Below are 15,243 nucleotides of genomic sequence, written 5' to 3'. Positions count from 1 at the left end.
ATCCATCATCAGTCACCAAACCCAGAAACTATTGCACCTGCCAGCAAGATTTTGCTTAAGGGACCCTCATTTAGCTGTCTCTTGTGAGGCTATGCCAGTGCCTGGCAAACACAGAAGTGGATGCTCACAGTCAGCTTTTGGATGGAACTAAGGGCCCCCAATGGAGGAGCTAGAGAAAGTACCCAAGGACCTGAAGGGGTCTGCCACCCTACAGGTAGAACAACAATATGAACTAACCAGTACCCCCAGAGCTCGTGTCTCTAGCTGCATATATAGCAGGAGATGGCTTATTTGGCCATCATTGGGAAGAGAGGCCCCTTTGGTCTTACAAACTTAATATGCCCCAGTACAGGAGAATGCCAGGGCCAAGAAGTGGGAGTGGGTGGGTAGGGGAGCAGGCTGGGGGGAGGGTATAGGGAATTTTCGAAATTTCGGGATAGCATTTTAAATGTAAATAAAGAAAATATCTAATAAAAATAAAAATATACTTCAGTATAAAACTGCTGATTATCAAATAAAATGTAATAAATCATGTAACTACTACCATGTACAGCAATAATATTTTCAGAAATAATGTCAATTATTATATATCTAAACACAGTTGCTAAAAGTCTGCATTAATGCATATATAAAATATGTACCATCAAACTGTTAGCATAATTCTTGCAGTTGCTTAGCTTGAAATTAGTGGCAGAATCAGTTGAGTAGAATCTACCTTGGCTTATTCATATCTATTGACAAAGTCACAATGTTTACCTCAGTCAGTATTGCACATAATATCTAACTTAGCAATTTTGACTGTGCATATATATAAAATGTATAACTTTTACCTAGCAATTTTGACTATATATATACATATATGTGTAGACACAGACATAAACACAGACACACACACACAGACACACACACAGACACACACACAGACACACACACAGACACACACAGACAGACAGACACACACACACGTGCGCACGCACACACACACACACACACATGATGGATTCAAATATGAATAAGCTTCAAGACAACTTGTGAGCTGTATAATTTGGGACAGTATAAGGAGTGATCAAAAGACACAGGATTGTGGGCACTGTGTTAATAAAAACACCTTCAAATGTTGATAAAATGTGTGTGTGCAAATCTTTCCCCCTAATATTCCACATTTTACTGAGGGAGTCTGTGACAAATTAGCAAGGTCTCTAGCAGAATTTAAACTCTCATTGACCAATGGAATTCCATTAACACAAAAGCGTGACATAGTTGAGATTTATACTGCCAGAAACTCTCTTTGATTTATAATCTGGTAATCCTTTTATCCTCCATTTATATGCAGTATAACTTGATGTAAGTGAAAGAATGTCTCTGCTAATAGAATTCACATATATTGGACCAAGACATTTTAGATCATAAAGGCTGTGTGAAAAGGGGGGGAAGGGAAAATGAGAGCCTGGTCATGATGGATGATGGGGTCTGGTTTTAACATGGTCTCATAAAACAGAATTCTGGTTACAACCACTCAGTTTAAACAATTTGACTGGCATAGCATTCTCTGTAGATATTGCTCCCTAAATTCAGCCCACATAAAGTATTTTACTAGTACTAAAACCACAAGCAAGTTTAGATACTTGTAAGTTTGTAATAGTTTATATTAAAAACATAAAGGTTACATGAACTTGTTAAGTCTTTGGGAGTGAAGAAAAGAAAAGAGGGACCAGAGGAGAAGAATCACAAGCATCTTACTGAGCTGCAGAGAATTCTGGGACAGGGAAAACTGAGTACACCTAAGACCTTTCGCCTACCTTACTGTACCTACAGAATCGACATCTTTCAGACACATGACCCACAACACAAGAGCAGACTGTAGAGTAAGAATCCTGGTTGTGTGTGTGCTTTTAGGCTTCTCATATGACCCGCACTCTTCTCTGACCCATGATCTCCTACTTCTTGGCCATGTACAATATTTGGTTCTATAGTTTTTCCCCCAATTCCCCGTTGCTGAATAATGAAACCTGCTTTTGTCATTTTCTACATTTTCAAATGTGGTTTTGAAAAAATCAAAAACTTTATTTCCACTATTTTTCTAAACACTGTAGGATTCCCAATACACTCCATGAATGTGTGCCAGGAGGAATGAGGTATAAATCCCTGTTGATTCTTGATATATAAGCATAACAGTCCATCTAATCATCTTACATGTATTGTGATTGAAAATCAGATGATTCCTGAATATTTATATTTGTACCTTTGGTTCTCATATTTTGTTTCAGAAGGTACAATATATTAGATTCTTGAAGTATTAAGTTGTTAAGTGGTAATTGAATATAAACTCTACCTAGAACACAAAGTCTGTTGGTCTATTGGTCTATTGTCAGATCATAGAACCTTCCAAATATAGAGTGTATCTCAGAATTTCAGTGGCATTCCTTTATTTTTCTGGGTTTGGACAGAGTTATCTCACAATATATCTTTGCTGTGTTGGGATTTATCATTTCAAAATTAACACTACATGGTTTTCTTAATACTAAATAAACTGATGTTGGACATTTTATGATATTTTCAGCCATCAAGCTAAAGCATTAAAACATATCTCATGGTAAACCATATGAAAAAAAATCAAAATAACTCTTTGCAGCAGATTAGTGATTAAAATAGAGACTCATAACTGGTAAGGTTGCAGAGATTAAGAACTTGTTGAGTGTTCAAAGCTAGATTGGACATATGCTTCCTAAGGCTTTCAAGACTCAAGGATCATCTCATAAGATGGTGTATGAAGATTATAAACTAGAGAGGAAGTAGATGACTACTGTAGATCAGTGTCATATGGAAGCAGTAAGCTCATATCCACTCACAGTATTTGTGATGACCTACACAAGACCTACATATGCTAAAGGTAGAAAATCTAATATTGTGGAGGGGCCAAGTCAGTAAGAAATCACAACACTAACTGAAGAAATACTGGAAACTGAGTGCTCCTGGTAAAAGGGAGAGTCAATTGCTGTCAAGACTGTGGACCCTATAATATCAACCACATTTCAATGAAATATAGTATGGCAAGAGTATATGAGCAGCACAAATTCAACAAAATTTGGGTTTTTAAAAAGGAATATAATGGTTGTTGGTTTGGACAGAGCAGACAGGGAGGATTTGGGGGAGTTTGAATATACCATCAGAGTACGTTGTAAGAAATTCCCAATGAATTCATAAAATATTTCCAAAAGTACTACCATGCTAAATAGTTTCAGAAATACAACAATATATATGATTAACAGGTACTATGATATTAATAGTTGGATGTTCTTTTTATAAGGAACTCAGAGGAAAAATTTAAAGACAGTAATAAATTGAAAAATCTGAATGAGAAGTAGGTGAGAGCAGTAGACAGGGTCTATGTAAGCACTATTCACTGAGACCTTTTACAGTGGAAATAACAAGCTACTCTTCTTCATGATGATATTGAATAAGTTTCAAAGTGTCTCGCATTCCAAAGAAAGAATCTCTCACCACAAACTTTCTGCCTCACATTTTGAGCACATTGCTAAGCCTGGTATCATAAAAGTACTACAACTAACTCTTTCTCTATTAAAATGCATATATTTATTATTAATTATTATTAAATTTCTTAATTTTAGAGTATTAGAGGGCACTGTGGAAATTTTGTTGACTCATTAGAAAGACCTAATATGATTTTCTGCACAATGAGACACAGTATTAAAAGCCTGTATTTATTGTGTTAATTTTAAGTCCCCATTTGAACTGTTATGTGAGAGGAGAATGCAAAAAAGGTAAATCTAAAAGTTAAACTGAAAGCCTTGGCTTTTCAGCTTTCCAATTTGCTGAACACGCATAAGAACTTCTTGCTGCCGCATACATACTCTGCAAAACCACAGGACTCCTGGTTTTTCCTGATGCGTTCTTGGTTTTCTTTTAATACTTCTTATATTCCCTTTCTCTGAAATATTCTTTCTAGTCCAACAGCACACTTTGAACTTTACCTGTCATTATATAAGTTCTGAATTTCATTCATTGTTCACAATGATGACCAAAGACACATAATTAAATTTCCTTCTAAGGCAAGTAACATTTACTGAATTATCATATATTATAGCAGTTCATGATTCAGTCAGAGTGAATCAAATAAAATAGTCGTTACATTTCATATTCTTCCCTTGACTTGTGATCTGGTTGTACTGAAATAAAATTAGGATGTTGCTTGGAATTAATTTAAGCATTCTGCTGCATTATACTAAGAGTGCTCATCTTCCTAGTGCCTCACAGTAATGCATTATGCCTGACTTTCTAGATAATGGTTACCTCCTTGATACAATAAAATAATACCGTAACTGCATCCAATTTTTCAGCAAAATACACTTAATTCTGGTAATGATAAAAAAAAAAAAAACAGGGCATTGCAATGTTGTAATATCTGCCATTTTGAACAAGAACTCAGCATTGTAGCTTATCTGTTATAATATGGAAAAAGTTCAGTTACTGATTATAACTATTATATCATCTTGAATTACAATAGGCTAAGCAGGGGACAAGGCATTAGCTTGACATTCCAGAATTAGCTTAATTCTTTGCTGGGACATTTTTCAAGAAGACTGTATATGTGTACGCTCATGTGTATCTAACCAAAAATTAATTCAGTGAAGAATAAAATGTGTTATCTATGTACAAACACAAATTTAACATTGAAGAAATTTCTCAACTCTTATTTTAGAAAAGTGAATTTCTTAAATCTGGGGACAATGGTTCTCTCCAGAGGCCTGGGTAGCTGCCAATACATCTGCAAGTATAATTACAGGTTAATTGTGAAAAGTGTTTTAATATAGCTTGATAGAAGTTAGATAATTCAAAATTTTCAATTTAATTATTATTATTAGTTTTAAAATCTTACAATTTGTAGGAAAAGATACTGATGTTTTTGATTGTAGTTATTAATCTGTAAAATGGATATTTTTGTCAGTATTGCTGCATAGAGAAAGATACAGAAAAAATAACAATTTTGCGCATGATATACAAAAAAATGGCAAGATTATACATAAATTGTCACAATCAACTTCCCATCTTTTACCTTCCACATGCATTTTTCATATTTTAAAGGTATACCATATTTGTGGAGATAATAATTTTATTGTATTTCTTAAAATGAGTGTATTATCAAGACTGTCTAGAAATTTTTTTAAAATATTTATTTATTTACTATATGTAAGTACACTGTAGCTGTCTTCAGACACTCCAGAAGAGGGCATCAGGTTTCGTTACAGATGGTTGTGAGCCACCATGTGGTTGCTGGGATTTGAACTCAGGACCTTTGGAAGAGCAGTCGGCGCTCTTAACCACTGAGCCATCTCACCAGCTCCCTGTCTAGAATTTTTAATACATGGCTTCATTTCATAAAATATCAAAATCTTGTAACAATTTTGACTTATATGTGTTTGTTGTCTCTTAAATCCTTCTATCTCACTGGATTTTCTATTTTTTCTTTAAGGTAAATAAGGCAGTGTTTCATTTTTATTTAATCTGTATGCTGTCACTGAGTATGAGATACAGTTTTAATTAAATGTACATTTGATGATTTTAAAGTGTATTCAGTGATCAAGTGGTTACATATTTTTCTTTTTATTTTCACTTAATATTGTTTTTCCCAAACATGGATTTATTAAAAATAAAACAATTAATAATTTGGTTATTAGTGATCAAACTTTATTTTAAGAACCAAATTGACGAACATGATATCTATAATGAGGACTCACCATAAATATAATAAAAAACCATTTGGAAATAAATTAAGCACCCAAGATTCAGTCAAATTATTTGAAAAAAAAGAAAAAAATTGTTTTGGCTTATGGTCAGTATAAGCTTTAAAATATGATAATGGTTCAAATGAATTTGCAGGTCAGAGTGGTTGTATATCGTTATCCAGGTATTGTGGGATTCAGTTGTGGACTCTGAACTCATTTTATGTTCTAATTGACAGAAAGATTTCAAGTTTGTATTCTTATCATGTAGTTTATCTCTTTGAAAGCAACTCAGTGTTACTTTTTATCTCTAATTAAAGTAACAAAACTACTGTATAGGAGTAGAAAATAACTACAACCTAGAGACTAGAAAGATTTCTGTAATTTATCAAAAGTAAAGCTTCTTAAACATTGAGAACCTACAATTACCACTATAACTTGGTTTTGTTTTTACATTTATGTTCACTGTCTCTCTGTCTCTCTGTCTCTCTCTCTCTCTCCCTCTGTGTGTGTGTGTGTGTGTGTGTGTGTGTGTGTGTGTGTGTGTGTGTGACTATTGAAAACAGGTAGCCATGACTCACAAAGGACAATTTTTAAGTGTTGGCTCTTTCTACTATAAGTGGCCTGGACACCAAATCCAGGTTGTAGACTTATTTACAAGTTTCTTTCACTTGCAGTCTCAGTGGCCTCTCACTTTAATTTTTAATCATGAAAATATCTGAAAGAAAAAAAAACACTGTATGAAAGGGTAACCGTTTTTATACTCATATATTTACCTTGTAAAATAATTGGATGTCAGACAAAGAATTGCTTGTCATATTGTGCTATTAATATATTTTAAGCAAAACCCAACCTGCCTTCATGAGTTACTGTAACCTATTGTCTTCTTGCAAGATTTTCCAATGAGATTTAATAAGACTCTTATGCTTGCTGTCTTGAGCAGTACAGGCTGTTAAACTCAATTTGCAAGAAAAAAATATTCAGGTATAAAACCAGATAATCTGTATCCCTTTAGATTCAAAAGACATTTTTACCAAAATATTTTAACACACAAAATTGCTTCTTGGGAGATGTTTGCCGTGATAAAGTGACAGAAAACTACATTTTCACTGTAATTATAAGTGACTTGTGGTGTTAAGTTTTTATAATTTAAAGGTATTCTCCACTCTGACAGCTCTTCCACGTTGAATTATGCATCTCATCCTCTTAAATAGTTCTGCTGGCACAAGACAGCTGAGATGAAGTTGTCTTTCTAAAATAATTGCTCCATGGAGCATCCATTATACCTTCAGAAAAATGTATTCCTTGACTTCTACAAATTATAGACTAGCCTATAATGGGTATTTTTGACAGCTATTAGTTTAAAAAAATCTGAGCAGTAAAATGAGTATTGATATCACAATGGCAAGTCGTGCATGCTAATGCAGCATGTTCTGGATGCTCCTGTGAAAGCATGATGTCATGGTTACCTATAGGAACACTGATGTAATGGCACTCTTGTCAATGATACTATTGGCAACATGTGTCTCTTTGTCACCTATGTGATTAAAAATGTAGCTAAATATTTATAGTAGATGATAAAATACTAGGTATAAAATATTTAAAAGTGGATACAAGTTTGATAATATCTTTCTTGATTACATTTTATGCATATTCTAGGAACCATAAGTTTAAAAAAATGAAAAGAAGACTTCTGTATAATTATTTCCTGTGAGTATTCTCAATATATTGAACATAAAACATATGACTTATCAATAATTGATGAAAGGTGTATTTTAATTTTGATTAACAATTTTGAATTTTTACTTTCAAATTTGTAATATTTACTTCAATAAAATTATATATACATATACATTAATACAATTAATATATACACACATACACATGTGTATGTTTCACTGATATTTCCCAAGTGGAAAAATAAAGCACATAAGTTGTCACAAATTTTATAATACATAAGGTAAATTTTATTCATATTCTCTAGAACCCAATATTATTAAATTAAATTAAAATTCTTTATAATGTATAGCTTTAATTTTGACAGCTCAAAATTAAATTAAAAATATTTACTAGAGTCCAGAATTCAAAATGCTTAGCAAATTATTTATCTATTTACATAGCTGAGGTGTTGTAGATAAAATTAACAAGTGACTGCATTTTGCTTCAAAGAAAAACCTCTCAGAGTAGCAGAATTAATAAATACTGTTCAAAAGAATTAGCTGAAAATTTCAATGTCTTTACAATGGACTAAAAGTAGAGTCCATGCATTTCTAAGTGGATAGACAATCAAGTGGTAGAAAGTATATGCCTTTAAGCACTTGCATATAGAACACATTTCAAAGGCTTATATCAGTGTTATGTATATTGACTGTGATTTGGCATGTACTTATTGAATATATATATATATCATATGATGTACATAATTACATGTACATATATTATATTATAAACATTTGTCAATATGCAGTGAAACAATGCTGTTTGACTTACAGTTTTTAAACTTCTATGTTTAAAATACACGTAACTTACAGTGTTCTGTACAAGCAGTACAAAAATTGATTTATATTTGAGATTACTTCAACAGGAACATATGGAAAATTTTATAATGCTTTTCTTCAAACCCCAGAAAATGGCTACTCATTCTATGAGGCTAATGAACTCCCTACAACTTCAGTGATTGCAGACAGTTTTAACGTTTCAGGTCCAGAGCCAAATTATCTTAGGCTCTATTAGGTCTGTATAGATAGCCACCTATTCCTCACATTTTATGTGTGACCCAACATCCTTGTAACTATGAAGTATATATTTTTGGAATCCATGCACAAACCCATATCTTCACCTAACCCAAATGCCATGAGCATCTTCAGATAACATCTGAGACCTTCAGTAGATTTTTTTCTTGTTTTGTTGTAACCTGCCAATTTGATATTTCACCAATACTTTTTTAACTTTTATGCATTTGGATTAACAGTACTTCGGGCATTTACCCTCCCCTGGTTTCTCCTTCATGTCAGCTCCCTCCAACTTCTTCCATGCCTCTCTCTCAGGATCAAATTGATCTATAAGGTGCAGTAGTGTCACTGAGGTGTTCGTGGTAAAAAGCAGCTGTCTATTTGGACTGAAGGTCCTCTTAACAGGAGTAGTACATACCAGGTACTAATAACCTATCCACTTTCCTGGGGTTAGTGAGGTCTTTCATCTAATAAGAGAATCTACTACTGCTACATTGCAATACTAGCATAATTTCTAACTATATTCTAAATAAATACCCATATATTCATATAGGCTCTATTCCTCATCAAATATACCCACAGATACCTGTAGACATTACCCTTCATCAAAGAATCCTCTCTTTATAGCAAATAGAAACCATTACAGAAGTCTACAACTGGAAACTGGATCAGTGCATTCATTAGTGAAGGCCCAGGTCCAATGTATTTATCAGTATTAAAGTTCACTCATCTTTATCTCAGGAAACATTGGAAAAGAGAAGTCAGAAAAATTGTAAGAGCTAAAATACCAAGAAGTCTTCTATGAAAAAAAGACTTTCATGCAAATGGGTATATAATGAAGATCTTAGCAATTACAATATAGGTAGATATGCTAAATTAGAAGTGGAAAAATCTCATGGAGCCACATCTGTGAACAAGGAACTGAACTCCAGGAAGCTAATGACTACCAAGAAAGGCAGAATGAGCCTGCCTCAGGGATTAACCCTCCAATTTGTTGTCCAGTACAACGTAGTCAACTCCAAAACCATACACTCAGAGTCAACCAAAAAGGACTCAAGAGGTTGTACTTATATGTTTGTCTAATGCATTTTAAAAATGTCTTGATTTGTAAATATATAAGTACAGTCTCATGAATCTTATTTTGTTAAGCTAGGTCTTGAAGCCCCAGAGACACAGATGGGACAGTAGGAGCTTTGCATACTCCCAACTTCAGGTCCCTGTCACATGCCACAGCCCCCATAGAAAGAATTGTAGCCATCAGTCACATAGGGGTAGTGCCGTAAGTCCCTCCTCATGTAGATGAGGTATCTCAGGCCAAGCCAAGGGGAAAAACCCCAAAACTATATATAAGATCCTATCCAGAAGGAATAAAGGTGTGTGAGAATTACTCTGCAGTCTGAGAGCATCAGTCATAAGAGCTGTAACACTGCCTGGGAAAAGAATGCTCTCCCAAAGCTTTTGTCACCAGAAGTTCCCCAGTATTCTGCTTGCTCCCTGGCCTTCCACTGACTGAGTTTATCTCAGCTTAGCTCAGGTCAGCACAGCTGGTTCAGGGACTCTGAGCAACAGCAGCAGAGCTGGCAGAAGCTCTTTGTACTCCCTTTTTGTGCCTTTTCACTTGAACCCTCCTGCCAAGTCAGGCCAGAGGTCTCCGCAGATAGACTCTGCTATACAGGCCAACACTCTGCCCCCAGTAGAGGGGAATGCCAGGACTGGGAGTGGGTTTGGGTGGGTTGAGGAGGGGGGGAGGGGATAGGGGATTTTCAGAGGGGAAACTAGGAAAAGGGATAACATTTGAAATGTAAATAAAGAAAAAATCTAATAAAAATAATTTTAAAAATACAAAATAATAAAAACATATTTAAACTAACTACCTATCATTGTCTTTGAGATAAGATCTGGCTTATTTGGGCTCACAATGTCTTGACACATTTCAGTTTTGTGACTGTCTGCTTCTCCACTCTAAGTTAATGATTGTTTACCAAGATATCTGTTGTCTACTATTAGGAACAACCTTCAAGTCAATAACCTTCCACCCATTCTCTTATAAGCTAAGAACAACAGACCTACTTATTTATATTCTTGCAAATGAGAAAAAGTATTTCCCTAAACTTCCTAACACATTATAATATAATGTCCTTTTGGATAACATAATATAAGTGGAGTTCACCAAATTTGGGAGAGAGTTGTAGAATTGGGATCTATTTGAGGACATAAATCCCTTATACCTTTTCCTTTCTCCCCTGCTGATTTAGAAGGCCTTGTTTTCTTGGTGTTCGACATCCCATCTGGATCTCGCACGTTTCCCACTTCTTCTTCCATGGGTTTCCCTGAGATTTGTGGACAGTCTTGATGGAAACATTCCATTTAGAGCTGAGTGTTCCAAAGTCTCTCAGTCCCTGAGTAATGTCTGGTTTTGAGTCAGTATATTTGTTTCAGTTTGCTACAGGAGAAGGCTTTCTGATGATGGTTAAACAGGCACGGATCTATAAGCCCAGAGAAAGATCATAAGAAGTCATTTTATCTCATTGGTTTTGCCTTATTTTATTATACCAGTATTATGTGGATTTGTCCTAGGTACATGGGCTAGCTAGTCTTCGATTCTTGATAAGCAATCATGTCAGGTATGGGTCCCATCTCATAGAGTAGAACTCAAATTAGATCAATTATTGGTTGTAATAAATTGAGGAGCATTTGCCTTAACCGTTCTTTGAAAGTCTGGTAGAATTCTGCAGTGAAACCATCTGTGCTTGGACTCCTCCTATTGTGGTAATTAATTATATAAATAAATCCCAGTGGTGGTATGTTCCTTGCTACCTGTCCCAGTGTTCTGGGTTCCCAAATGAAAGCCACACACTCAGCCTTTATATTTTGATACACCTTAATTAGCTCAATGGTTAGGCCATTTCCAAACCTCCACGTGGCTCATCTACTACATTCTGATAATACTAAATTCTATATTCTGTCTTGGATGCCCTGTAACCAGTTCTTTGTCCTCCTGGACTGTTCTCCCCCTTCCTACATGGCAGCTAAGCATTCTGTTCCACACTTTCTCAGGCTTGGTGTCCTTCCTCCCCTTCTCCTTCTGCCTCTTCCTTGCTGTCCTTAGTATGAGAACACTAAAACTCCAATTTCTGGCTGCCCTGCCCAGCCACTAGGTGCTGACACATTTAATTAACAATCAGAGACAACTGGGAGCAGGTTCCTAGAAGCTGCATGCCTGTATATGTTCTCATGTAAACAGTTTTGGGGGAGACAAATTAACCTAAGAATACAAGCAGCCACACTTGCCCCCTTTGTGTCCGATTAAAAAAAAACTCATCTCTCAGATACACATGAACATAATTATAAACATTATGTAAATGTAAGGTATTATATGCACTTAAAACATCAGGTCAATCATATTTTGCAATTTAGATAAATTACTCTATCGTCTATCCTAACTTAAAGCGTTTACAAATCTGTTCTTGAATTTAGTTTGATTTTTAACTTGCAATATCATCTGAAAAACCATCCTTTCAAATCGAAATCATCTTCCTCATTGCTAAACAACTTCAGTTTGCTTATGAGATTATAACTGGTCTTCACCCCATCAGCAATCAGAGTAAAAAATAAATATTACTTGAATATTTTGGAAGCATAAAAACATACAAATCTACATGATTTGTAGAGACATCTGAATGCCTGGACAGTCCCCTGTATACCTCATAATGTAGGAGCATCTGTCATCAGCCTTCTGGCCTAGAAGTATTTGACAGACCTTAAGTGTGGCAAGAATTAATTTTTTTTCATATTGGATATTCTATTGATTTACATTTCAAAGGTTTTCCCCTTTTCCTGTTTCCTGTCTGGAACCCCCCTACGCCATCCTTCCTCCCCCTGCTTCTATAATGGTCATCTGTCACCTACCCACCCAAACCTGTCCCCCTGCCCTAGCGCTCCCTTACACTGGGGCATCAAGTCTTCCCAGGACCAGGAGTCTCTCCTCCCATCGATGTCTTACAATGCCATCATCTGCTCCATATGTGGCTGAAACCACGGGTCCCTCCATGTGTGCTCTTTGGTTGGTAGTTTAGTCTATGGGAGCTCTGGGCGGTCTGGTTGGTTGATATTGTTGCTCTTCCAAAGTGTTGCAAACCACTTCAGCTCCTTTTCATTTAGCATGAAAAACATGTTAGGTCTATAGTTAGAAGACAACTAAAGGAAATTAAAATTTGAGCTTGAGATTATGTATATGGATCATATAGTGGAAAGTTTTATTAGCATTAGGATAATTTAGAGGATCTCTATTGATTAATATTAGGACATTGGCATAACAAGGGGGAAGAAATGTGAAGGATTTAGTCAATGGAAACTGAGTTTAGATAAAGAAATAGTAAAAAGTTATATCTGAGAAAGGATACATCTAAATTTATGTATCCTTTATCATGAAACCTCTGAGTAAGACAAACCTATTTGTCTTTGATAAGAAACCTGGCAGTCTTAGCTTGTTAACAAATTGACTAAGGATACAATATGTTGGTGTATTACCCTGGGGTAAGGAGTTAGATATCTGTTTTCTAGCTGTCAGGCTGTAGTTAACTTATCTGTCAATGTAATCAGAAATCTGGGAAGAACAAATTATAACCTAGATGTCATGTATTAATTAAAATGACAGATGTTAGTCTATAGTCTACTACCTAAACAGTTTCCCAGGTCCCTGTGGTCTCCATCACAACCTGGGCAGTCAGTCTGGTGTTCAGGTCTAGAAGAAGAGAAGCTTTTTCCTGTGGAGTAGGAATGTGGGAGAAATGACTCACCACATCTTAGGAAATATGAGACATTTAACTCTCTGGGTATCCTCTGTTTGTCCACAGTTTTGGTCAAGTCCTGGCAGTGTCCAAGCAATGGAGTGATATTTCTCAATGGATATCATAACAGTCTTGTTGCTGTGCCCATATCTTCTCAGAGACCTTGGGGGTGGGCACAGTAAGGCTTTGGGAGTCTCTGGCTATAATAATAAGCTTAAACATTTAAAGTTATATTTAGCAGATTTCTAACAAGATTGACAGCCAGTTAAGCATAACTAAGTTAGACAATCTGTGTTTATTTTTAATTATTTGTTTTAGAATATATCTAACAAAGAGAGTACATTGTAACTTAATTACAGTAGCAAAAACAAGGCTAAATGTATGTTTAAGGCAATATTCACAGAGACTCTAGGTTAGGCTGTTGTAGGGTGAGGAGGCAGTGAGATGGGAACAGCCCATAACAAAGATGGAGGATAGTCATAAGACTACCCTTAACCAAGATGGTGCTGAAGCTACAGCCAATCATATGACTGCCATTAGCTAAAATGGTGCTGAACCTCTGAATCTACCTGTGGAGAAAAGTCACAAGTTATTCTTTAGCATGGAATGACAGAATTGTGGCTGCGTATATTAGAATGGAATGAGACAGAAATGTGGCAGAGACAATAAACAGACACATTTGGTCTGTTGGACAGGAGGTCTCTCCCTGTCATTGCAGGCAGCCTCTGCTTCTGTTGGAGGAGTGACTGCGTGACCTGTCTGAGGGGCACACAGTGTGGCTTGGCTGCTCCTGTGGCTCAAATAGAAATCTAAGACTGCCTGCTGGAGCAAGCAGCACAAGTGGGGCAGGGTGAGTGATTGAGCACACTCGGGCAGGGTAAGAAATAGTGGCAATAGCTGTGCTCTCTCTCTCTGCCCCTTAGCAACTCCACTCTAGTGCTGCACGCCATGTACGCCATGAAACGAAAGCAAGAGGGAGAGGCAGAAAGTGGAGACCAAGTTAGTTGGAGTGAAGCCTATACACAGGAATTTTTCCTTTTTCGTTATTATTATTATTATTATTATTATTATTATTATTATTTTTTTTTTTTTTATTATTATTATGTTTGCTTGTTAGAGTTGTGAAAGTTTTCTTTTTAAAGCACCATTAAGCGGCCATCTAGAGTTATTGTTTAATGGGTATTGGAGCCAACTTAGTGTGTGAATTTGAAAGCCTTTAAGTCCAGGAGGCATCCCAATAAAGAGCCTAGATGTAGTGGTGAAGACATTCCCTTTGGACTGAGAGTAGAAGCTGTCAATTTGCCCATTCTGGAATCCTGAGGATAAATTGATAACTAGAAACGGACAACCAAGTCAGATCATGAGGTCATCACATGATGAAATGGTAGTCTGAGCTCTGGGCCAGTGCAAGGAGAACAGTTCACACAAGCCTAGGATTTCAAGTAGTGAGAGAGGAACCACCTTGCAGAGAGAGAAATCTCATCCAAGGGAAAATGTCCTAAGTCGATGAGTCAGAGAGAAGGTCAGTCGCAAAGACTGTGGATACCCCCATTCTCAAGAACACCAGAGGGTGGCTGAAAGCTCAATAGCCCTCTCTAAGGACCAGGGGAGATGCTTATGCTGGACAGGTGTGTGGAGGGAATGGGGGACCTTACTAATTCCCCAGTGTTTAGATATAGTTCTAGGGAGCGATTAGATGGCTGGACAGTCCATGTGGCAATAGGTTTTTAAATCCAAGTCATGGAAAACGTGAACCTGTGAGTTTCTACATCTGAGTCTTGGCACCAAATATTGTGATTTATAAAAAGAACCAGGATATGTTTTGTAGAATATGTGAGGTGGGAGGGGTGACTCAGGGGGAGGCCCTGTGATATCAGCCATATGACAGCTATAATATAGAATAGAGTTTATTTGGGGCATGAGAAGGGGAGTTAAGAAGGGAGTAGAAACAGAGAAAGACAGAGGGAGGGAGGGAAGGAG

This window comes from Mus pahari, chromosome 3 (genome assembly GCF_900095145.1).
Source record: "Mus pahari chromosome 3, PAHARI_EIJ_v1.1, whole genome shotgun sequence".
NCBI lineage: Eukaryota > Metazoa > Chordata > Mammalia > Rodentia > Muridae > Mus > Mus pahari.
Note: the sequence above shows the minus strand (reverse complement) of the source record.